This window comes from Vicugna pacos, chromosome 25 (genome assembly GCF_048564905.1).
Source record: "Vicugna pacos chromosome 25, VicPac4, whole genome shotgun sequence".
NCBI lineage: Eukaryota > Metazoa > Chordata > Mammalia > Artiodactyla > Camelidae > Vicugna > Vicugna pacos.
In genome coordinates this window covers 1,985,889-2,010,263 of record NC_133011.1, presented here as the reverse complement: position 1 = coordinate 2,010,263, position 24,375 = coordinate 1,985,889, and the positions used below count along the sequence as shown (strand labels likewise).

The 24,375-nt window shown below is 46.4% G+C and overlaps 1 protein-coding gene across 5 annotated transcripts in view; it reads left to right on the top strand.

Annotated features, from left to right (window-relative positions):
• The first annotated feature begins 1,332 nt into the window (after window positions 1–1,332).
• The window catches only part of LOC107035297 (ankyrin repeat domain-containing protein 26-like), a 124,194-nt gene continuing 101,151 nt past the window's right edge, over window positions 1,333–24,375 (top strand). For 3 of the 5 annotated variants that reach the window (XM_072949433.1, XM_072949429.1, XM_072949430.1), the window contains exons 1-4: window positions 1,333–2,078; window positions 9,090–9,298; window positions 10,975–11,150; window positions 22,886–23,094. The gene's annotated coding sequence lies outside the window, so the exon portion shown is untranslated. Of the gene's footprint in view, window positions 2,079–9,089; window positions 9,299–10,974; window positions 11,151–22,885; window positions 23,095–23,703; window positions 24,055–24,375 lie in introns of all 5 variants that reach the window. The other 2 variants (XM_072949431.1, XM_072949432.1) reach the window with 1 other exon arrangement.

Here is a 24,375-nt window from a genome sequence, read left to right as displayed (position 1 = left end):
AAGGAGTCCCTGTGGGTAGGCAACCGGCATGTGCACGGAGGGTGGAGGAGCTGGCACCATGAGGCTAGGCTCTGGGGCGCAGACTGCAGTCTCCCTCCTGCCCGCTGGCCTCGCTGCTGTGTGGGGGCGATGGCCGGCCAGGGGCTTTGGGAGGGGTAGGAAAACTGAGGCTTGGAGATGGAAGGAACTTTCCAGAGTTCACGTGGGGGTGAGTCCAGGATGGGCAGTGCTGGCTTCCTGAGGCCGGGATAGCTCTGCTGTGTCCTCGCTCACCTGGGCTGGGAGCTGCCCCACTCCCATGGGTGTGAGCAGGCGGTACACAGCCAGCACCCTCTCTTGCAGCAGGGCAGGTGACCCCAGGGTCACGAGATTGGGGTCAATCTTGGGGGTTCAGGTGAGGGTACTCCCGCCTCCTCAATGTGGCCTTGTCTAAGCCTTGGTTTCCTCACCATGAAATGAGGGGAGGGTAACAGTGCTGGCCTGGCCAGGGCAGGATGCAGGGATCAGTCCAGGCAGAAGCCTGGACCCCATGGCTCCAGGAGACTCCAGAGGAGGGAGTAGAAGGGAGGGAAGCTTCCTGGCAGAAGCACAGGTGGGAGGCTGAAGGGGGCACCTGAGGGGCCCTCTGACAGGTAGCAGGGTGGGTGGGGGCAGAGCAGAGGCAGTTGGATGTCAAAGTCACAGCCAGAGATTGAGGTCTGACCCTACCTTCATCCTTGATGTGAGCAAGTAGAGGTGGGAGGGGTTTCTGCACCCACATGGGCTGAGGTTCAGAGGGTGGGTCTGGAGGGAGGCTGTGGGATGGCTGGAATGACCTTTCTCCTCTGCTCCTCTGTCCTGCGTCGCTTCTTTCTGGGTTGCAGATTCACCCCTGAAAGATGGGGTTGGGGAGGGCTAAGGTCAGAGAGGCCTAGAGTGGGAATGAACCCCATGGCCACCACAAGGATTGCAGGCAGGCCCAGAGCCCTGGGGGCCATGCCAGTCTATCCATCCATATGGGCACAGCCGAGGCCCATGTGGCCTGCGGCCCTGGCCGGGGCTGCCCACTGCTCCCACCCACGCCTAGATTGGGGAGAATGTGCCCAGACCCCTGGCTCCCTGCTCCCCTGGACACACTGGCAGGTGGCAAATGGACAGGCATAGAGAGTAGTTGCCTGAGAGCAAGGCGGAGGCCTGTGTCAGGGCCCCACGCCTGAGGTGGGCACTGTCCCCAGTAGCCTGAGTCTTGAGACTCCCCATGGAGCTCACAGTGCACTCTTCTGCTTTCTCTTCCAGCCGCTGCTGGCAGCCCCAGGCCGGCATCTGGGCCCCAGATGTTAGGAGCCACTGCATCCTCCTTGGTCGCCTGAAGCCCCCTCTTCTTCCTGCCTCTACTCAGAGCTCTGCTACCTGGCCCTAGTAAAGCCTGGCCCTAGTCACCGCCAGACCTTGTCATGTCAAGGCCTGGCCCACACCTGCCTGCCTGCCCAGCCCGTGGAACCCCGGTGGCCCCGCTAGCTAGGATGCGGGGCCTGGTGCTGGGCCGGGCGCCTTACGAATTTTCGATCCGCTCTGCTGCTGGGGCGCCAGCCAAGTGTGGCATCGGGGACAGACGTGGGTCCTGAGGCTGGGCCGTGCCCCACGCTGGTGCAGCGCAAGTTCTTCGAGTATTTTTTGGCGGCCACCGAGTTCCCCACCAATGCCTCGCACTGCTCCTGGACCCTGTGCAACCTGGACCCATGCCATCACGTGAACTACACGAAGGTGGACAAGGCAGCCCCAACCTGCAGCAGCCCTGCCTGCATCTGCATCTGCCAGTTGGACTCCTTCCTGTAACCCACGCGCATGTCTCTGGGCCTGGAGAGCTGTGATGAGGTGCTGAGGCTCTGCAACCCCTTGGGGCCCCTGGCCTTCCTGCAAGGCAGCAGGTAGTTTCTGCAGATAAAGGGACAGCAGCCGTCCCAGGACAGTGACTGCGGGACCTCCCACCCCAGCGACAACTTCTCTATGGAACACCTGGCCATGGGCAACCGCAATCCCAGCAACGTGGCTGGTGGCCCTGAGAAGTGCCTCAGGACCGGGGTGGGGATGCGCTCCAGGTGAGTGACCGTTGGGGAGAGGCCCAGGGGGCAGCCCTTTGGGCAGAGGGAATGGGGAGAGGGTCTCCTCTGCAGGGCTGCCCTGGCCACCCGTACATAAGGGCTCCCTCGGGGAAGCCAGTTGCACTGAGAGAATAGGGACCTGGGGTGCCTGCCTGTGGCCCCAGGGCCGGGCGTGGTGCAGCACACTGGGAGGTGCTTGCTGAGCGTTCAGGGAAGGATGGGTCTGGTTTCTTCCAGGATGAGGGAGTTTTTCATTTCTGGCTGGGGGAAGGTCCTTCCTCTTCTGCAGGTATGACAATTCTAATGGGCCAGCAGGCTGCCGAGGCCTGTGGCAGGGTCTGCAGGGGCCTCCTGGGACATGGGACAAAAAAGGAGAGTGGGGTGTCAGGATGTGTGATCAGGAGATGCATTTTGGGGGCTGCATGTGTTGTGGCTGCACAAATCCTTATCCTACAGCTAGTTATCCAGCTCCTGTGAGGTGTTCTGGTGCCAGGGACGAGGAGCAGTGAAGAGGCACAAGGAAAGTCCTTTGTGTCCTGGAGCTGCCTTCTGGGTTAGGGGAGGGAGGAGGCGCTAACACCCAAACACAAAAAGCAGGTGTCAGGTGCAGGGTGAGGGGATTCCCTGGTGTCGGGGCTGTGTGTCATCTGGAGTCGGGCTGACTTGGTCAGGGGCCTGTGTTTAAGATTCTGGAAGAGGTGCGGGGAAGCCTTGTGGCCGTCAGAGGGAAAGGCGGGTGTACCAGTGTGCTGGGCGGGTTGCAGCAAGGAGGGGCTGGGGCACAGTCTTAGCAGTTTGGTTTCCTTGGTGAGCTGGGCACCTGTCCAGGAGGGCATGATCAGTGGACTGGGACCCCGGGTGGGCCTCCATGGCAGCAGGGCAGGTTGGGAGCCCTGCAGACACTTGGAGGGGAGCCTCCCTTTGCAGGAAGCCCAGGATGTTGTGGGAGGCTGGGGCCTTAGCCAGGGCATGGCGGGCAGCAGGGGCCAGTCTGGGCTGGGTGGTCATGCCAGCAGGTCATCACGGGGCCAGTGACGTGGTCCAGGGCCCTTGGCCTCTTCTGAGCCAGTGGCACTGATGGGTTCCACAGAATATCATCTGTATTGGCACAGAATAAGCTAAGTGGGGTTACAAAGAAAGCTGGTTATTCTGGACCTGTTTCTGTGGATCGCCCCCAGGCCGAGGACCCCAGATTAGAAACGTGTTGAAGCAGCGAGGTGCCGGAGAAGATCAGGAGAGGAGGGAAGAGGTGGCCAGAGCCCTGGGATGATTGTGCAGGTGTGGCATCCAGGAAACATCAGAAAATCCCAATCTTGCATCCACGTATCAAGGTTCCCAGCACTGGGGTGGGAGGCCTGAGGGCAGATCTTCAGGCTGGGCAAGGCGGAGGTCACTGTCACCTTGGCTGGGGCAGCTCCCCTCCTTCCCCGTGTGTTGTGTTTGCATGTATGCAATGCATGGGGCATGTGTGTGCATGTGATCATGCCTGCCCTTTTCCAGCATGTCAGTATGTGTGTGTGTGTGTGTGTGAGGGTGGGAGGTACTCACATCTCCCGTGTATGAGTGTGTGTGTCGGCCAATTTCAGCAGTTGTGACAGTGCGTGTCGAGGCTGTGTGGCAGGGCTGGGGGCCTCGGGGGAAGAGAGCTGGCAGGGCCTGAGGGCTGGAGCTGCCATGTTGTAAAGCGGGGAGCTCGGCTGCAGGACAGGACACGGTCACCCAGGCCCAGGGGCAGCTCAGACCCCCATGCGCATTTCCGGGTCTCCGAAGGCCTTGATGTTGTGAGACTTTGGGAGTAAACATCATCTTGGTGGTGGTGACAGCAGCCGTGTCTGACTGTCTCCTTTGTGCAGGAAGCACCACCTGTCAACCAGTTTACTCCTCCTAGCAGCCCAGGGTTGGCTTCTCAGCAAGGCGGCCACCTGCACAGGGCCTCTGTGTGGGCTGTTCCCCAGGCCGGAACACTCTTCCCCACATGCCCACAGGGCCCCTTCCCTCAGCTTGCTCGTGCCCTGGTCATCCTGACCCTGTGACCGTGCTGCTTCAAGTGGCAGCAGCCTCAGCCGCGCTCTCACCACACCCCATCTCTTTTTCTCTTCCCACATGGCATCGCCTGTGAACACTGGGTAAATCCTGTGTCCTTATTCTCTGTCCTGCCACGATTTACTCCCAAACAGGGCAGGGGAGTTTGCCCTGCTGGCTGATGAAACCCAGCGCACAGGAGGCCCTGGATTAATACTTACGTAGTGGAATGACGCACAGAGAGGTTAAGGCAGCAGCCAGGGTCACACAGATTGTAAGAGGGAGATAGAGGGCAGAGCCAGCTCTTGTCACCTGGTGGTCCCGCCCGTGGTGTCTCCTGCACAGCACTCTACTGGGAGGGGGCTGTGTGTGTTTACGCATGTGTGTCAAGGTGGGGTGTCATGCAGACCAGAGAGGTCCAGCAGTCATTTTAATTCCAGTTAGAAATTGTCACGGTGCATTGATGGATTGGATCGGTATTTGTCCGGAATTAGATTTTGACCGTATTTTATGTCTTTGTACTCTGTGTAAGTATTTCCCAGAGTGCTCTGCTGGTGTTGATGGGTGTTAATGGAACACAAGGGTCTGTCCTCAGATACAGCGCTGCTCGGAGTGTCAGTCACAGATTGTTACTGGTTTGTGACATGAAGGTCAGTAAACATATTAGAACACGCTTTTAGAAATGTTTATGCCAATTTAAGGGGGCAATTTTATGTCTGTTGAATCTAACAGTTTTTAAAACATAGGCTTGTATCTTTTATGTCCTCATTTTTTGAAAATTTTCTCTAACAATTTTATTGCATTTTATCAGAAAATCAGATGACAATGGACTTGAAATTAAAAAGTCAATCAGTCCTTCACCACCAATAGTTTGAGAAGCACTGATATGATAATATGTAAAAGTGCTATATTAAAATAAATAAGTTTTTATTTTTGCTGATGGACTTCTTGAAACTTTTAGTATAAACTGGGTACTGCAAATCTCTAAAGTGGGATGGACTGAGTTTATGGTATTTCCCAAACTTAATCAGCCATAGAACCCTTCTTGGTAGAGAGTACCTCCTGACCATTTGTCTGAGGAACACATTTTGAGAAAAGATATTGTAGAGGATTTTATGTCATCTTGTAAAGGCAGATTTGTTTTTTAGTGACTTTGCCAAGTATTTTCTCATGAAATTTGCTACTTAATCATTACAGATGAAAGGATGAGGTGGTGCAAAATAATGGAAATAAAGAAAATAAATAAAGAAAATAAATAATGGCAAATTTTAATATAGAAAAGTCCAGAAAATATTTTTGAAAAGACTGCAGCTTTTCTTTTGTTCCTTTTCCATCCTTGCTGGTCTGTGGAACTGAATTTGTCCGAGTAGGTCACTCATCCTCATACCTGCTCATGTTAGGAATGAAACAGTACTTTTGTCCTTTTTGTTTGTCTCAGTTCTGTTAAGTGTGAGGAGCTATTTCCATTGGAGTTATTTTACCAAAGACCCAGAACATAAAACTTAAGCACTGTTTCAAATTCTAGGGTTTGGGTCCAGGAAGATAACTTCAAAGGTGTGGTAGTGATTATCATGATGGAAATGAACAAACTGGACCTAGAATGAGTTTTGGTTCTAGCAGTAATGTAAAGGGGAAAGGAATCTGTACAAATTGGCTGAATGTGATGAAGCTTGCTGGTGGTGAGGCACGCGGGGCAGGTCGCCATGACCTGGGACCCTGGTGTCCCGGACCTCCTGCCTCCCTCATGGTCTTGGTGTGAGTCTTGCCCATTCAGTTAGCAGGTCGCTGCAGCTCATTGTGGCCCATCTTTTGCAACAAAGTGTTTTTATTGAAAGTTCATGGCCTAAGATAATTAGGTTAAATTTGCAGTGCATTCCCTGTAATTTTATCAATTGACAGCTAATAAGCCAGGTGGGCAACTCCTGGGAAGCCTGAGAGGTAGAAATCTCCACGTTTGCATTTGGTGTATGGAGTCTTTGACAGGTCCCTGTGGTCTGATCTCACCCTAACAGCTACTGCTGGCAGGTTTGACCAATCACAAGACTGCAGGATCCTGGAGCTGTGGCTGTGGCCTCCGTGAATGCTAATAACGCTTTTCATCAGCTAATTCTCAATGTCGGTATGGTTTTATGATGAACTGATCTCACCTATTTCTTTAATATTTAAATAGGCAGAAAAGAGCTCCTACTTCTGCAAAATTCACACAATGCCCCATTCTAGTAGTTTAAAGAAAGTGCTGTCCTTTCTTTCTGTATTTCCTTAATTCAGTTGGTTAGGTGATAGGCCCTGGAGCAGACGAGGTAAGAACACCGGGTCTGGAGGGTTGGATAGTCTGGATTCGAAGATTTTCTCCTCCAGAGAGAATTTTAGATTCTCTGAACCGTAGATTTTTCTACCATCAGTTTAAGGTGGGGATTGTGGTGTGTCTGCTTCCTGGAATGCAGTGGGGACTGATGCTGTAACACTGATGGAGGAAAGCTCTCTGTAAAGTTCAGTTTTTTCAAAAAGTACATCATGGGAGGGATTTGCAGCTTGATTCATTTCAGTCCTGAGGGGTGCCCAGTCACAAATAAGCAGAAGCTCCAGAACAGCCCTTGTTTGGAGTGTTGGGCGATTTCAGTGACAGTGGTTGATTGCTCTTTCTGTGATCTTCTGTTATGTAAGTTGTTGACAAAGACAGCTTCTTTCAGATTCCCACAGTCCCCTGTGTGTGGGACAGCGCTCCTCTCTCCTCTCTCCCAACACCCACTCTCCGACAGCACAGCTGTTCCGGGATGCCTGTCAGCTGTCCCCTCAGTTTAACCCGTGTTACTCAAGGGTTAGTTCCTCGTTTTCATTTCCAATCCCTACAATATTTCCAAAATTCCAGATCTAAATTTTTGAGTAAATGACTCATATTTAAAAAGTGAATGTTATAATGCTTTTTAACTGACACAGTATTCTTTTATAGTATCTTTCTCTGGAACTTAACAAAACTGTGTTGAGACTACAACAATATTTTTCTTCTTAGCCAAGTCCACAGGGGGTCTCTGTGTCTGCAGGGGGTTGCTGAGGGGGGAGGGGTGCTGGGCAGTGAGTAGGGCAGGGTGGGAGGGATTTCTGGGACTCTGGTGGGTCTCTGTGTCTCAGATTAATTTAGAGAACGTTACAACAATGATTTAAGGAAGCAGTGGATCAGTGTGCTGTTTCTTGAGGAAATACTATCTCTGGAAATGCGGCATTTCGTTTTTTTTTTTTTTTTTTTTTTTAGTATTGCAGCACTTAGAACTGTTTTGTTAAAACTTAGCTCTTTTTCCTCAAGAAAGTAGTTTATTATCCTTCTTTTAAAAGTCATTCAGTTATTACATAAGAGACATGAGAAATTTTTACTCTTCACTATAGAAATGTTTTTCTCACTCAAGCCCTTTTCCCAACTTAATTGCATCAACAGCAAAATTTCTATCTTCAGAGAATTTTGTACATGCTGTATACTCCATACAGTAGTAAAAATGTGTCATTTAAAAACTGTATTAATGCATTTATTTTTCAGTAAAAGGTTTGAATGTATTCCATGACATGAGTGTGTGAAATTTGAGGCCATCACTGCTGAACACTGGAAATTGGCTTGGAGCAGACTGGGTGGTTAGGCGTGGGCATATGTGTGTGTGTATGGGGAAAGATGGAAATACACAGTGTTGCTTGTTCAGAAACTTAACCCAGCTTAGGAAAGGTTTATCAGCAGGTACAGTTCATCTACATGCCCTGTCATCACGGCAGACATCACCAAAGAGCAGTACGCGTCGTTTCATTAGATCAGCTCCTGTTGTGTGCTAGGAACTCTTAGTCCATTTTTCTTTACTTCAATCTAATCTTACCTTGTTAAAGGTGATCTAACTGTGTGTTTATTGGCAACCTTTAGAGCTTATTGATTATTTTTATTGATTTGGTCACATCAAACCAGTGGTTAAGCTTTTGTTAAAACTTTATTAGTTATAAGGTCTTTCCTAACTGTTGAGAACAGTTGAGAACTAGTATTTACCCTGTGCTGACTGACTCCAGGCCAGCTCCTGGAGGCAGGGGGCAAGAACACAGGCTGCAGCACTTGGCAGCACCCCAGTTCTGCCGTTTGTTAGCTGTGTGACTTAGGTCGAGTCACTTATATTTCCTCCTCTGCATCTAACCCCCGCTCTTAACTGAGCTGACCGTACCCTTTGATACGCATTCAGTGGACCCTCGCCACCACACACTGCGATTTCCTAGGGGGTTGTCTATTCCAGGCCATCCTGGCCCCAGGGCCCCTGGCCTGAGGTCCTGCACTCTGGGCTCACTCCTCTCCTGTATGTCCATCTCCTGCAGATACCTTTTACCCTCTGCTCTGCACTGATCTTGATGCTGGACGTGACCCTTTCACTTTTCCCTCTCATCTCTGAAGCACAGCATTTGTGTGTACAGCACAGTACAGGGAGGGTGCGGGTAGTGGACGAGTTATGCCCTTAGCGGTCTGCCTGGGGACTGTAGCAGTGGTTCCCTGCTCTGCTTACTTGCCGCTGTCTCCTGCTGTGACCTCTCTCCTCACTTCATGGCCGTTTCTTCCCTCTTCTTTCCCACCGAAAAACTTCTGTTCATTTCTTACACAGAGCAGTTTAAACCTCTTTTATTGGCTTCTTCCCATCCATGCCTTCAAGTTCATCTCATCTTCCGCTACCAAACCACCAAGTGGTTGGAAGGCTTTCTTCTACAGAAAAAAACAAACCCCAGATTGTACATTACCTGCCTTTACAGTATTAGTGAACACCCAGTGTCTCCGAAGGAAGCCCTAGTACTTTGCAGTCTGGTACCGTCTGACGGTGGCTGATCACATACATGAAAACACTTTGTAAGATGTGAACCAGGATGAGAGTCAAAGGCGTTACCCTCCTCCCCATAGGTTTAATTGCTGAAGTCATGGGTGTCTGCTCTCTTCTTTCACCTTCCCACAGCCCTCACCCCAGTCCCTCTCCTTCACAGCCGCCAAGGCAGAGGTGTGCAGCGGCACTGGGGAGCGGTTCCGGATCTTCCGGGCCGAGAAAACTTACGCCGTGAGGGCCGGAAGGTGCTATTTTGAGTTTGAGGCTGTCACTGCCAGAGACAGGCGAGTGGGCTGGAGTCGGCCAGGCTGCCAGCCCGATCAGGAGCTGAGCTCGGACGAACATGCCTTCACTTTCGATGGCTTCAAGGTGAGTTCGCCTGGCTGGGCCCCAGACCCCAGGGTGTGGGCCCGGACTTTGTGGGCTGCTGTGCACTGGGTGTCCACACTGCCTGGCTGTGCCTTGTGTGGTCCGGTAACACGAAGACCTCCCTGAGCACGAACTGGAGAAAGTAGCTCCTCGGAAAACTTCTGTCCTTGCAGTCTCAAAACATTTCCCTTCACCCTGGAAATGCAGCGAAACTCAGAGAGTAGAACGTGGATTCTCTGTCACATCAAAGAGCTGAATCATCCTTGTCTACCAAAAGTATTAAAAATCCATGTACTGATTAAAACTACGTTCACTTTGACACAGCAGTTCCACAGGAGGAATTCACTCTCCAGCAATAATTAATGATAGGTATAAACATTCAGTAGGCACAAGAATGCTCTTTGTTGTTCGTAATCACCAAGAGGTTTCCTTTTCGACATTATTAGTCATTTTATTTCTTAAGTTTGGTGGAAGCTGGTCAGGTGCTTCTTTTCTTGTTTATTTGTGCATTCTATAAATAAAGATTATTTTATCTGTATAAAATATTTTAAAATTCAAAATACAAAGTATTTATATATGAACATAGTCACAATAGAATAATACTAGTCATTTTTGGTTGATGAAATTCTTGACATTTTCTTTTTTTATTTGCTAATTTTTTTGGTGAATTTGTATTGCTTTTGAGAAATACAAATTTTTTCTAATTAAAAAAGGAAAATTAGAATAAAAAAGCAATCATGAAGATTTGCCATTTGGGTATGCACGTATGTATGTGGGAAAGCATTTCTAGGCTAGAAATTAGTATTGTGTCTTCTAGGACAACTGACCCACTTTGTTCTGAAACATGACATTTCCTGAATCTTGTTTTTTTTAATTCAGATGGAAAAACGTAACACCTTTTGATACCTAATTTAGCTAAATAAATTTTTTTAAAGTAGGATGTGCTGTGCTTTAGAAGAATCATATCCTTTCACTTTGGTGACTGTATCCTGTTACATATCAGTTCATAATGAAGGTGATGCTTAAGGGGACAATTAAAAGATTTTTCTGACAAAATAATGCAACTAATTTTGTGTCTGTAAATCAGAATATACTTATAGATTCAAAAGTCAGATTTATAAAAACTGTTCCAAATATATTGATGAAATTTCACCTACGTATATAAAACAATGTGGCCATATGTATTCAATTTTTGGCAGCTTATTTCAGTAAATATCTTAATATTTTTAAGTTTGATTTGAACCTTTTTTGTTTTTAGCATGTACTGAAATGCTTCTAGAATTCTGTTTTGCTGAAGTGTCGGTGTCTTTGGTTCCCAGAAATGGAATTTTATTTTGAAACAGATGAAAATTAGACTGTCATTTTCAATGATAAACCCCCAGCTTGATTCTCTGCTCATGATTCCCTGTATTTTGGGGAGTAGAGAAAAACAACCCGTGTCCTGGGAAGCATTCCCTGTGGTGAGACAGATAACATTTCTAAAGACATAGTTTTCATTGTAATGGAAAGTATGTGGGATTAGAGTTTTTAAATAGTAGACTCTGAAGATCACGGAGTATACTGGGTTTTGTTGAGACGCAGTGAGTGACACCATGTAGACGTTAGGGGTGCAGAGCCCAGGCGGGCGGTGTGCGGCTGGCCCCCCACCCGCACGGTGACCCGAGCCCTCTCCCCAGGCCCAGCGCCGGCACCAGGACAGCGAGCACTGCGGGCGGCCCTGGCAGGCGGGCGACGTGGTGGGCTGCGTGGCCGACGTGACCGCGCGCACCATGGTGTTCCCACTCGACGGCGAGACCCTGCTCGACGCCTTGGGATCCGAGCTGGCCTGCAAGGGACTCGGACGTCGCTGACGGTGAGTGTGCGGCCTCGCGCGGCCTTCCGGGGGCACCCAACCGCGCTGCTCCTCCCAGGCTGCGGGACCGCTGCCTTGTCTGCGGCAACAGGGCGGGGACCGGCGGTGTCAACCTCGGGCCTGCGGCTCGCCGGAGAGGGCAGCCTCCAGGCGGCCGCGGCCCAGACGCCGTCTCCACCGCTTAGCTGGCCGTTCCGTAAAGCAGAAGGGGCTTTTCAAGTGTGAACCAGAAAGAAATGGCAGGTAAAGGGAGAGTTTCCCACAAATGTTAGGTTTTCTCTTAGAACCGCCCTGTTTAATCAGCTGCTGCTACCTTCTTCCGGTTCATGTGTTTCAAAAAAAATAGTGAGGACCTACTGTGCACCAGGTCCCCTGATGGGTGCTGAGACGATAGAGATGGGTGCAGGATGTCCCTCTTCACGGAGACTTGAGTGCACCAGGGGCAGTCAGCGCCCGGGTAGTTTCTGTTGAGTGCACGGGCTCTGAGGTAAAGAAGCGCGGGCAGTGCTGCGGAGGCGCGGCGCGGGGAGAGGCCCCTGTGCCAGCGGGCCTGGACCTCGACCTCGGGCAGCGCTGTGCGGGAAGGCCCAGAGCCCTCTGGGAAGCGGGGGGCAAGGCCGCTGCTCGTCCTTCAGAGGTCTGCTGCCCTAGGCTGGCCCCTGGTCCCCGGGGTTATTTGAAGTTACATTAATGTAAGTGAAATAAAGGTAAAAACTGAGTTTCCAGTGGTGGAAACTTAGGTTTCAAGTGCTCAGCACTGGGTTCTGTTGGGTAGTGTTACCCAGAGCATGTAAACAAGATGATGTTTAACAAAATATTGTATAAATATTTCATTTCAAACTGAGCTAGCACTTTCTTTTCAAGATGGCTTTGAATATATCCTGTATTACTTGAACATATGTCTATGTATAGTCTTGGATTTTAAGATCTACCTCAGTCAGTACTTTTCAAAATTCTGTAAACTTGTCACCAATCCTCAGAAAGTTAGCCAGCTCATTATTTGCATTAAGTTCTCTAGTTATTCATTCAGTAAGCTTTCAAGCAGGTATGACCATCATTTCTGAGACAGATTTGTGAAAACAATAGGAGCTTTGCATTTTTACAACTTAGTTTCTGTTTTGCAGTCCTACGTCTCAGGTGGTGGGTGAAACAGGCACTCTAACCCCCCATCCATCCCTACCTCCCCTCCTTCAGTGTTGCTTTTATGAGGGCCTGTGTATCATAGGGGAGGTGGGAGAGGGGCTTCTTCTGTGTTCTCTGTCTACGCTGTCCACTCCTACAGGTAGGACCTGAGATTCTGCTTTTTTAATTGGTTGTTATTTTAAAATGCTGGTATTTTATGCCTTTCTTCTTACGAAGTTAAATTCTTGAAATGTCGATGTGAGTTGTGTTTGGTTTATGCCACTTGGATTCACAGAATGATGTTAGAACTGTACACGATGTGGAACGCCCAGTCGTGCTGTTTAAGCAATGACAGATGCCAATGCTACAGCATTGTTGCAGACACCAGTTGCTGCTGCAGTGACAAGATGGGCTCTGACGTGGGTCTGAGGGGCACAGTCATAGAAACAACTTTGTTTTCTGACTTCACACTTCACATAATTATTAAAATTTAAAAAATTACTTGAAACTTACGCTCTGCTGTAAAGTTAATACAGCATTCTCGTGAATTGTCTGAAAGTGTTACGGTCCATGTTGTTGGACTGGGGTTGGAAGTGTTGGGAAGTATCCTTTTGGTCTCTAAGGCAGGTTAAAAGCTTTATTTAGCCGTAGTCATTAACTCTTCACTTTGTAGGGGTTAGTCAGAATTCTAGGTTTTCTTCTGTAGAAAGGACTGCAGAGTTTACGCAGGCCTGGGACTTCCAGATGCTTTCTCGGCTTGGGGTTTTCCCTTTCCCTCCCATTATTAAAAAAAGTCAGTGGAGCTGCTCTGGGTGTAACAACAGTGGAAGGCCCTGAGACAAGCTCCCTAGCCGACAGTCGCCTCTAAGAGAGCCCGGGGACATCTAGAGCTCGGAGGAGCCAGTTGAAAAACCATTCATTTAGGCCAGCAGGAATGCACTGTGGTTGCTAAAGGACCAAGAAGTTTTCGTGAGTACTCTATTTTCAGATTGTTCTTACAGCTAACTTGCCTTCATGTCTGGGCTGTGCCTGATTTGGTGTTTGTTAAAATCTTCATAATTTTTTTTGTTGCTGCAGAGATAGTTCAGTCATATATACTGTGGCTCATAAAGTAATGAAAAGAACTGTCTCTTGATGTCTGCCTTTTGTACGGTTTACACAACCGAAATGATTTCTTGACCAATGTAAGTTGTTTCTTGATAACATCAAAAGGAAAATCACAAAAAATCTTTAAAAAACTGATGGGGTCACCCAGTGAAATCCAGGTGGTGAGACAGCCATCCAGTTCATTCCAGCTGAAGGTCAGGTTGTTCCATAGAGATGCGGGCAGGGCTTTTCTTAGGAGCTACAGATCACTTTTCCAAACAGGGACTGTGCTGTCCTTCCGCAACCACAGGCTCCACCGTGAAGCTTCCGTGTTAACTGGACAAAGAATGATTGCTGCGACACACCGTCCCCGGGAGAAGGACAGGAGCCTTCAGTCCCTCCCTCCCTTGGAAGGGCCAGGACCTGTGGTCAAGATCAGGAGCCGTGTTATTAGACTTCTAAAAGTAGCGAGTCCTCTTCCATGAGTCTTCCTTCTATTTGGCTTTTTTTTTTTAAAATCTCTTCCGAGTATCTCTAGGGAAAGCAAACAGGTTAATTGAATCTCCATTTTTCAAAGAGTGCTCTGGCTGTAATGTCAACAAAGGAACAGTGCTGGGCAGGTGCAGGAGCAGTCCCTGGTAAGGTCTGCTGTGACTTCCTCCTTGTCTCCGCTTACCACTGTACTGACAACTAGTCAGCATCAGGACTGGGGAGAACACAGGAAGAGGCTGCAATACACTGTGCTGTAGGCAGAATTCTAAGATGGTCTCTGGGAGTCCTGCTCCTGGTGGACATGTCTTGCATAACCCTCTCTTCTGTCATGTGGACAGAGTCTGAATTAGATGGGAGATAGCTCCCATGATCATATTACTAATCAGTTAACTGTGAGTTAATCAAATAGAAATCGTCTGGGTGGGCCTGACCTAATCAGGTGAGCCCTTAAAAGAGATTGGGCCCTTCTTGAAGTCAGAGGGATCCAAAGTGTGAGATGTGCTGTCCTACTGGCCTTGGATGAACAGACTGCTGTGGTGTGAGAGGGCCACATGGTGGGGGTCTGCACGAGGCCTCTAGGAGCTGAGAACAACCCCTGGTTGACAGCTGGCAAGAAAAAGGCGACCGCAGTCCTACAACGACAAAGAACTGAATTCTTTTAACAACCAGGGAGCTTGGAAGGGGATCTGAGCCTCAGATGAGAACATGGTCCAGGTAATACCTTGATTTCATCCTCATGACACTGAGAAGAGGACCCTAGTCGTGTGGTACCTGGACTTCTGACCTGCGAGCTAAGAGACAATAAATGGGTCTTATTTTAGACTGCCAGGTTTGCGGTACTTTGTCTCATAGGAATGGGAAACAAATACATTCACCAAGGGGATGTTTTAGTTTCTGCTGAACCTTTGGACTCAGAACTATCAAAGTTATAAGCAACCCAAATTTTAAAATCCGTATAAAGGAAAATAAGAGGATGCTGATTTTAGGGCTAGAGTGGTGGTTTCCTCAGGTGGAGGGGCCGGGAGATGGGGAGAGCAGCGTGCTATGGTTAGATGGCAGATACTGTTGAGGTTCTAGGTTTCCTTTGGGTGGTGGCTTAGAAGATGCTTATTACAGTATTGGAAAGGACCAACAACACATGTAAAAGCTGTGTCTTGGACAAAAGGTGGTAATTGATCCACCACCTGCTTCTGTACACTTGAGGTTCTTAAGCATGTGTGTAGAGTTTGGGGGAAGAGCTGGGAGAGAGGGAGAGCTGATGGGGAAGTCCTGATCTCTAGTGATGTTCCTGATAAGGTGAAGGGTGTGATCTCAAACACCAGGCCATGAAATCAGAAGTCTTTTTCATTTTATAGCAGAGAAAACAATGGGCCTGGTAATAGTAATAGCCTCTGTCTTATAAGTAGGGTGTCTCATGTTTGTGGGGGAGCCCTCCAAGCCAAAGCAATGGCTCTGTCTTTCCCATAGTCCCAAATTTCTATTCTGTATGCTTCTCCATCTTCATCAGGCCCCTAAAGTCCTGCTGCCTTATATCCTACGTGTTCCATGGCACCACCCTCTCTGGAGTCCTGTCCCTAGGAGGCGGGGCGTCTGCCCTCTGTGTCCCAGCATGTGCCTACACAAGACAGTCCTGCTTGGAAGACTTCTGAACAGGAATTCTTACTGATATACCACCCCTTTTTGAGGGGAGGCTTTAGCTTCCTAAAATCTCTTCCCCATCCAAGTTTAGTAATTTAATCCTCAGTGTAAGAAAAGCAAAACAAACAGTGACCACAAAGCTAGAAAGAAAACTGTCAAGACAAAGGAATGGTGGCGAAAACCTGGGGGCAGTACATTTACCTGACACACCGATGTCAGAGGGGAACTGATGCGTGGCGTTTTCTCTGACACAACTTGCACTCCACACTTGCTTGAAGGAGGAACCCACAAGACATGAGCCGGTTCTCACTACTGAGAAGATGACTGCGTGTCTCACTTCTGTTGGGGCTTGCCGCCTCCCGAAGAGGGTGAAATCTCAACTATTCTGACTTAATGAGAAGCGATGCCTTGTAGGAGCATTAAATGAAACGCCTCATAAAGTGAGATTGAGATTCTTCTCATCCAGGGCTTCTCGAGGGTCCTCAGGGCTCAGCAGGCATGGCTTCTGAGATGTGTCTGCAGCTGAAGACGGCATCCTGAATACAAAACTCCCAGCTCACATGGACTGGATCTTATGTTCTTCCAAATTCATACGGTGAAGTCCTGACCGGTAGTGACCATACTGAGGTCCTGAGGGTGGGGCCCTGGTCCAGTACAACTCGCATCCTTCTAAGAAAAGGAAGAGACACCAGGTGCACAGGGGAGGGCATGTGAGGACACAGCGAGAAGGTGGCTGTCTGCAAGCGAAGGAGGGAGGCTGAGGAGAAACCACACCTGCAGACATCTTGGTCTTGGGCAAATAAGTTAAAGCCACCCAGCCTGTGGCATTTTGCTGGGGCCGCCCTGGGGGACTGATCCCCTGCCCTCTACACTTACACCCCTCACCAGTCTAGCACTAGTCTCAAGTTCCTCCTTTGTGCAAGTGCTTCAGGTTTCCGGTAATGTGAGGAGCTGATCGTATCCTTAACATAAAGCACGGAAGAGTCAGCATTTTGCCATATGGTGAAAGAATAGTGAAAGAATACTTTGGAGATTATCTGTATTTTACAAAGTAGGCTATGAGTGCATGTCTTGTGTAGCATAAATGCCTCATTACATTGGCGCTTGTTCAAGGTTGTCAGCTTTTCTGTGAGTAAAGATCACCTCAGGGCCCTCTGGTCCCATACCCATGATGATTGTAATCAGATCCAGAAATGATGCCTTTGATTCTGTGTCTGCTGTTTGAAAGGGCAGGAGCAAAACTGAATTCTTGATGCTGAGACCATGTAGAATTCCTTTCCTTGGGAGGGAAACAGAAGGATATTTTTGTAATTAAAATAGCTGCATAGCTTTAGGCAGAAAAGACCTCTACGGAAAAAGAAATGGGGGACGACTTTCCATTATTGATTTTATTAGATGCCTTTAAAATGGAGGAAGAAAAAAAAAAAACAGAATATTGGGCTGTCGGTCTATACATATAATTTCTTTTTACCCTCAGTTGAAGTATGAACTATTTGGTAGATGTATGTGACTCATTGAGAAGATTGCTTTCAACATGGTGTGAATTAGGGCTGGGTCTGCACCATCGCAAATACCTACCTTCCTTGGTCCACCATCACATCTGTCCTTTCTGTCATTAGTGTCACTCTACAATCTGCTGTTTATTCAGACCTGGGACCTAGGTTTGCATCAGACCTGGGAAAGTAAGGCTATTGGGACTCTCCCTAATTAAGAGTTAGCACTTGTGAAGGAATGAAGAAGCTCGGACTGTGAGTCCCTGCTGTGGGGCAATTCAAACAACCACAGGTTTGGTTTGGGACACTAGTTATTTTGAGTGAAGATGAAGACAGTCATAAAGTGGTAGACTAATTCTAAAGAGTAAGAAGATGTTGGAAACCAGTGGCCTCATTGTTTTGTCTAAAATCAGAAAAGGGGACTGTCCTAGACACTCTGTGGATTTTTCCAGGAATGAAACTCTTTAAGTAGGTACTACACTCACGGAGTACTTTAACAAGTGAAGGGATTTTTAGTGTTTAAATTCCAGATTATTACTTAACATGTATCTTTTGAGCTTATGTGTATGTAATCTAAACAACATGTTATCTGGGGAAATTCATTGTGAAATGATTGGTGAATTCAGTGAAAACCAAACTGCTTAGGCTAAACTCCCCGGTTAATTGACAGTTAAATTTTATGTGTTGATGAATAGAGGAAATTTCTATCTTACTTGAGCATCCCATTTAACCAGCTGTGGGACCCTAGAGAAAGATTTAACATCTTAGTTGTTTCCTTATCTTGAAAAGTGGGGTTAATATTTAATAATAAATGGGAAAGTGCTTACATATTTCCTGGCACATAGCAGGCCACCAGTAAGTGTTACCCTTTCCTCTGATCAAATAATTCACATTTATATGTTAATATAATACTGGCCATTTTTATCTGCTTTTGACAATTTGGTTTTGGTTATGAATGTGGGTCCCAATTTGTATTTCAGAAATTTCAAAATCTGAAATCATATATTCTTAGGAAAAGCTGGTATGCTTGTGATTTGCTTTATCTTCTCATCCAGCCCCCACTGCAGATTTCATGCCTGCCTCACACCCCCACATCCTTTTGTGACTGCCAGTTCCTTCACTGGACTAGCATGCTCACACCACAGCCCTCTGCTCAGGAGTGGGGAGGCTCATCAGTAGAGAAGATTAGAATTTGCTGAAGCCATCTGTCTTTTGTTGGAGGAAGCAATTTAGCCATAAGTTGTAGCTACTCTTTTAACAGATTTACAAATAGTTAGGGCGGATCTGGCACAGGCCCAAGTAACCAGTTGGGCCCGTGTGTACTAATTTAAGATCCACTGCTGGGCGGAGAACTTGCCTTAGATCTCATCAGGCTTTGCCATTTGCAAGGTGTCAGTTAAGGTAACTGGAATAGAAGATGGAGAACTCAAAGGACAGTCAGGTGGGACTGACACCTGTGCCAGGTGTGTGCATAAACGGGTGTAAACCAATTTTAGTGGGCTGGAATATTTTTGTGCTCAGCCTGCCTCAAACTAAGAAAGAACTGATTCTCGATTATCATGTTTTGCTGCAGACAGTTACTAAGAGGGAGGTCATTTATCAACTCATCTTGTGTAATTTATGGCAAACCCTTCTGTCAGTCTTGATAGCATTTATGAGTCTCTGACCTATTCTGTAAGTTGATAACTCTTTCCTTATTAGCTCCCTTCCCTGTGTAAAGAAAGGTAAACTCTGGGAAGTCAGGAACGCTGTCCTGTCCTGTTCGCAGCTGTGTCTGCAGTGCCTCTGGCAGCGATTGCCACGTGGTCGGTGTGGATCAGGTGTTTGCTGCTTGGAGGGACCTGATACTGTAGGAGACAGTGTTTGAATGTTGAAAACTTGGAGCAGGAGTTGGTGAACTGAAGCTCAAGGGCCAAATCCATCCGGCCGCCAGTTTTTGTTAATCAAGTTTTGTCGGAACACAGCCATGCTCCTCTGTCTTCATACTCTTTTTGGCCGCTTTTGCCCTGTAACTCAGGCTTGAGCAGTTTTGACCTAGACCATACAGTCCAGGAAGCCTAAAATCTCTACTCTCTGGTGACACACAGGGCTGGCTTAAAGCGTGGACCTTGAGATCTGCAGACCCGGCTTTCTTTTCTGGCCACTTATCTGTGATTTAAGCTGAGACTGGACTTGACTCACTGGAGAAAAGATAACTGATTCCTGTCTCAATGAACGGTCCTTAACGTTCACTGAGATGAAGCCCCAGATAAACACTCAGGGGACATTGGCTGCTGTCACGAGCCTTGTGTGTTTGACAGCATGTCATCTGTTGTCAGCACCTGTAGTTGCAGGGCACTGGCCAGTGACTGAGGCCCAGTCTTCCCCGTGTAGACTGGAAAGTACCTGGTGTTTCCTCTTTGTCTGCTCTTTACCACCATCTAGTCCTTCGTGCTGTGATGCCCACATTTAAAATACGGGTTTCAGAAACATTCATTGTGTTATCGTAGCTACGAAAGCTGCATTTCCAAACGTCAGAATACAGTTTAATTTTGGGGGGTTCTGCTTCATTTAAATTAAAAACAGAAAAAAATAGCATAATTTCTACTTACGATTGTACTTTCATAAATACTTCCCTTTAAAAGGGACCCAAGCAGTAAAGCAGTGAGGATACCATCTATGGCTGTAAGCTAATAAAAAATTATACCCACTTATTTTTCAGAAAATAAATCAATTCATTTTGAACAGTTGGAAAATACAAGAATATAATGAATTGATTTAAATTATATATATATTCCCACTACCGAGAGAAAAATTGGACTTTCAATGTGTTTTTCTCTCATCTAAAGGATTGAGATGTAGAGATAATTTTCTGTTGCCATCTTTGTAACAATATTATGTTGTCCTAAGTCATAAAAACATTTTAAACATAAGTTTTGATATTTGTGTCAATTTTACATTTTGAGAAGTGTTGGCCTTTCAGAAAATTGCAAGGAAAGTACCGTGAACACCTGCATACTCTTCACCTGCAATCACCAGTTTTTAAATTTCACCATGTTAGTTCTGTCTCCTTCTACAGGTTTATTTTGGTGAGCCCCAAACATGATTTTTAATGCCTGCACATACTTAACCTTGTGTACATATCATAATTAACCATTCTCTTACTCTGGATATTTAATTTCTTTTACCTTTTTTTTTTTCCATTTTAAATTTCGTTTAGTGAGCATCCCTGTTAAGCACTATATATACAGGATCTCATTTTTAAAACCATGGCTCCAGGGGGTAGACATTACAGAAGAAAGGATTAAAGCTTAGAGAATTTAAGCGACTTGCCAGAAAGTGGCAGAGCTAAGACTTGAATCCAGGTCTCTTGGATCTCAAACTCTCTGTCCTTGGGCATTTCATAGAAGTACCTGCCTGCCCTCTTCTTCTGCAGAATCTTCCCACTCCCATCTCTCTGCTCTTCCTCTGTTCTTGCCACTCCCATCTCTCTGCTCTTCCTCTGTTCTTGGTGCTCCGTCTTCTCAGATGGGTCAGTAGGTGATTTGAGTATGACTTCATCACTTGTCTTCCCAGCTCGTTAGACTGTGAGAACCTTTTGGCTGAGGCCTGTGTGTTCCTCACCCAGTGTCCTGAGTGTCTGGCACACAGTAGCTGCTCTCTAAATATCTGTTGGATAAAGAAATGAATAGTTGGAAGTGTCTTAATGCATATGACTTAATTGCTCATCCTCAGTCCTTGCTAATTTTATTAGCAAGACTTCTGGTCCCAAGCTCACTGCACACTCACTAGCATCGAGAACTTCCACAACTTGAAGAACATGTGGTCTGGACCATTTCGTATCCACGTGACTCTTACACATTTCTATCTGAGAAAGATGTAGGTATATCCCAACTTAGTAAATGAATATTTTTACAAAGGCTATCACTTGTTTTCATAATAAAATAAACATTCATTGAAAAAAATTGTTAACTTGAGAGACATAAAAATAGAGGAAAAAATAATAAAAATCCCACTACTCTGAAACTTTTTTTGATTAAAAAAACCCTTCTGGTCTTTTCACATGTTTAAAAATAAACCATATGTTACATCTTTCTTGCTTGAAATAATGTTTACTGTCAATATTTTCCTATATATTAACGAGCCTTTGAAAGCCAGATTCTCAAAAACTTAATAGTATACCATCTCAAGAAACAGAAAAACACACTTATTGTCCTAACAACATTCTGTGATTGTAAACATAGCCAGAGTGAACAGTTCAGGACATAAATCTTGTGCACAACACTAAATACTTGATTTTTTTAGATGAAAATATATCAAACATACAGAAAAGTTCAGATATTAATATAACAAACACCCACAGATCTACTGTAGAGAATTTTTAGGGATCAGTAAGTTTGCTTTTAGGGTAGGAACTCCTACGTCTAAAGCGGTGAAAGAAATAACTGTTTTGCCTCTGAGGAGATGTTCCCATCTTGGTATTCTCTAGTTCGTGTCACATGAGTGCTACATTTGCCAGTTTGTGCACATGTAGTTCCAGCTGTCTCAGGTCTGTTGAGTTTATCCAGTTCTTCTCTCTGATTCCTTTGGGAACACTTAAGATAGCTTTCCTTGACTGCTACACCCAGAGCTCGCACAGCTGCAGACACAGCTGTGGCTCTTTCAGTTTTAACTAGAAATTCATCATTCGGACGTCCTTGAACCTGGCGGGATGTGTTCATGCTTCCTGGTTGGTAGCATAGTTACACAACTTTTTTTTTAAACATATACTGATGGACACTAGCTGCATGAGACCATTGTGAGTTAATCAGGTGTAATTTGTGCTGTCTCGTGCTGTTTTGAGGGTTATACATTGCTTTCACTGCCACTGATTTCAACAGTGGAAGAAATAGAAATTGTAACAGGAGAAATTTGTCAGCTTATTCTCAGGATTCCTTGCTTTTTTAATCTACAGGTTAGGTCCTCTGATTTGTGGTCTCCCTTCCAACACTGACTTTGGTTATTGCATTGAGTACTTGAACTTTCCTGTAAAATAGTATAGAAAGAAATGAAGATTACATAGACACGCCCTCCGCTGAGAAGTGTCATCTCATCCCCTTGCCAGACAATTAACAGTGAATGTAGTTTCCCCTTGTTCTTTAATAGTGGAAAGGTTAACTAGCCCTGCTACACACTGAAATATTTTGTTTCTTTATTGCTCATTGCTATTGCTTTTGATTTAGTTTCTTATTTAACTTACTCTTTGATTTCATATCTTAATTATTTATGTTAATCGTGCATTATACTGCTTAATCTATAGTGTCAGTGACATTGAAGGGAAAGGGACAGACGGAGAAGATTCACTGGGATGTTGGCGACTTCCAAATATTTTTTTTCCCCAAGCTTAGCTGTAGGGTACCCCAGGGTAGAAAGAGCAACAGTCTCTTCAAAGATCAAAAGCAGCTATAAGTGAATTAAAACCTTTATAAATATTGCCTCCAGTCCTTTTTTCTTTGAGGTACATGCAAAGAAATCTAACTCAGTGGTGTTGGCGTTTGCAGTTTCAAGCTCTCTTCTATCTCATTTTCCCCCTACGAGAGAGGCACGCGCAGTTCTGCATGAAGAGGCTGCGGAGTGGGGACCTCTTCCTGTGGCTGTGCACCCTGAGACCCCTGGAGGACTAGGGACTGCCTAACAGTTGCCTCACAGAAGTCCAAGGGGAAAGAAGGGGTCCCGGGGCCACATTTAATGAATTCTGATGCCAAGAGCAAATCCCAGTCTTCTGAGCCTGGCGTTGAATACTTGCTGTTAGTGGTCTCTTTATCCTTGCTTTTGCCTCAGGGTGACGGCTCTCACAAAGGGAAGACTTCTGGAGCAACACTTTGATAATTCCATACCAGAAGGCTCTTATGCTAATGATACCATTTGTTTTTTTTTTCTTCCCAGGGTTCATACCAGTGTGTAGCCTCGGAGTGTCTCAAGTGGGCAGGATGAACTTTGGAAAGGATGTCAGCACCTTGAAATACTTCACCATCTGCGGCTTACAGGAGGGCTATGAACCATTTGCCGTTAATACAAACAGGGATATTACCACGTGGCTGAGCAAGAGGCTCCCTCAGTTTCTCCAGGTTCCATCAAACCACGAACATACTGAGGTTTGCCTTTTCTTTAAAAATCAGACCATTGCCCAAAACCAGGAGAGGGAGTTCCTACTTGTTAACAGTTACTGTCTCTCATGTAAATGATGTGTCACATTGTGGTGGAATCTCAGGACAGGTGCTTTATGAGAGGTGATTAGGCTGATTACCTGCAGTTCACCTTGAACAACTTTGGGGCTAATCTGCATATAATGTGTAGACCTCTACCCATGGATTCAAGCAGTCATGGCTTACGTAGTGCTGTAGTATTTAGTACTGAAAATCCCTGTGTGTAAGTGGATCCACACAGTTCAAACCTACATGGTTCAAGGGTCAAGTGTATTTAATTGTTTGTGTGTGTGTGTGTGTGTATATATATGGAATGTTAGGTTCACTTTGAAATTTACACAGTTATAACATGAATTTCTCAAACCATCTTCTGAGTTAGAAGCAGAAACTCTTGAGTATATCTGTAACACAGTAATCCTTATGCTTAATGATCTCATTTACGAAATTGTGCCACGGGTGGACCATGTTTGGGTTCTTCAAGAGGTGATGCATGTTAGGGGTTTCAGAGTCAAGAATCAACAGTGATTAGATTTGAACGATGGCATCTTCATTTGCTAGGTGACCAGGATAGATGGCACCATAGATAGCTCCCCGTGTTTAAAGGTCACTCAGAAGTGTTTCGGCTCCCAGAACAGCAGCACGGACATCATGTTCTACCGCCTGAGCATGCCCGTTGAGTGCGCAGAGGTCTTCTCCAAGACTGTGGTGGGTGGCATCCCAGGTGCCGGCCTCTTTGGGCCCAAGAACAATTTGAAGGATTATGACGCAGATTCGGACTTTGAGGTCCTCATGAAGACAGCTCACGGCCATCTGGTGCCAGATCGAGTGAACAAAGACAAAGAAGCTGCAAAACCAGCTTAACAACCACAAAGGTGACACTCAGGAAAAGCCCTCTCATCTGAAACAAAGGTCTCTGATATGAGCAAAATGATTTTAAATATATGGTTGTCATGCGGGGTCACAGCAGAGTATAACAGTGCGTGAGAGATTTCCAAGTTCAGTTCCTTCTTCCTCTTCCGCCTCCTTTCTGGACAAAGGATTCCACAGAAAACAGTAAAGCAGCCTGTTTGCCATCCAGTGTGTTATCAGTGACAATCTATCATGTTACTTTTTTAATGAATTTTTTTATTGTGTTTAAAAAAGTAGAATTTACCATCTTAACCATTTTTAAATGTACAGTTTAATAGTGCTAAGTATATTCACATTGTGGTAAAACGAATCTCTAGAACT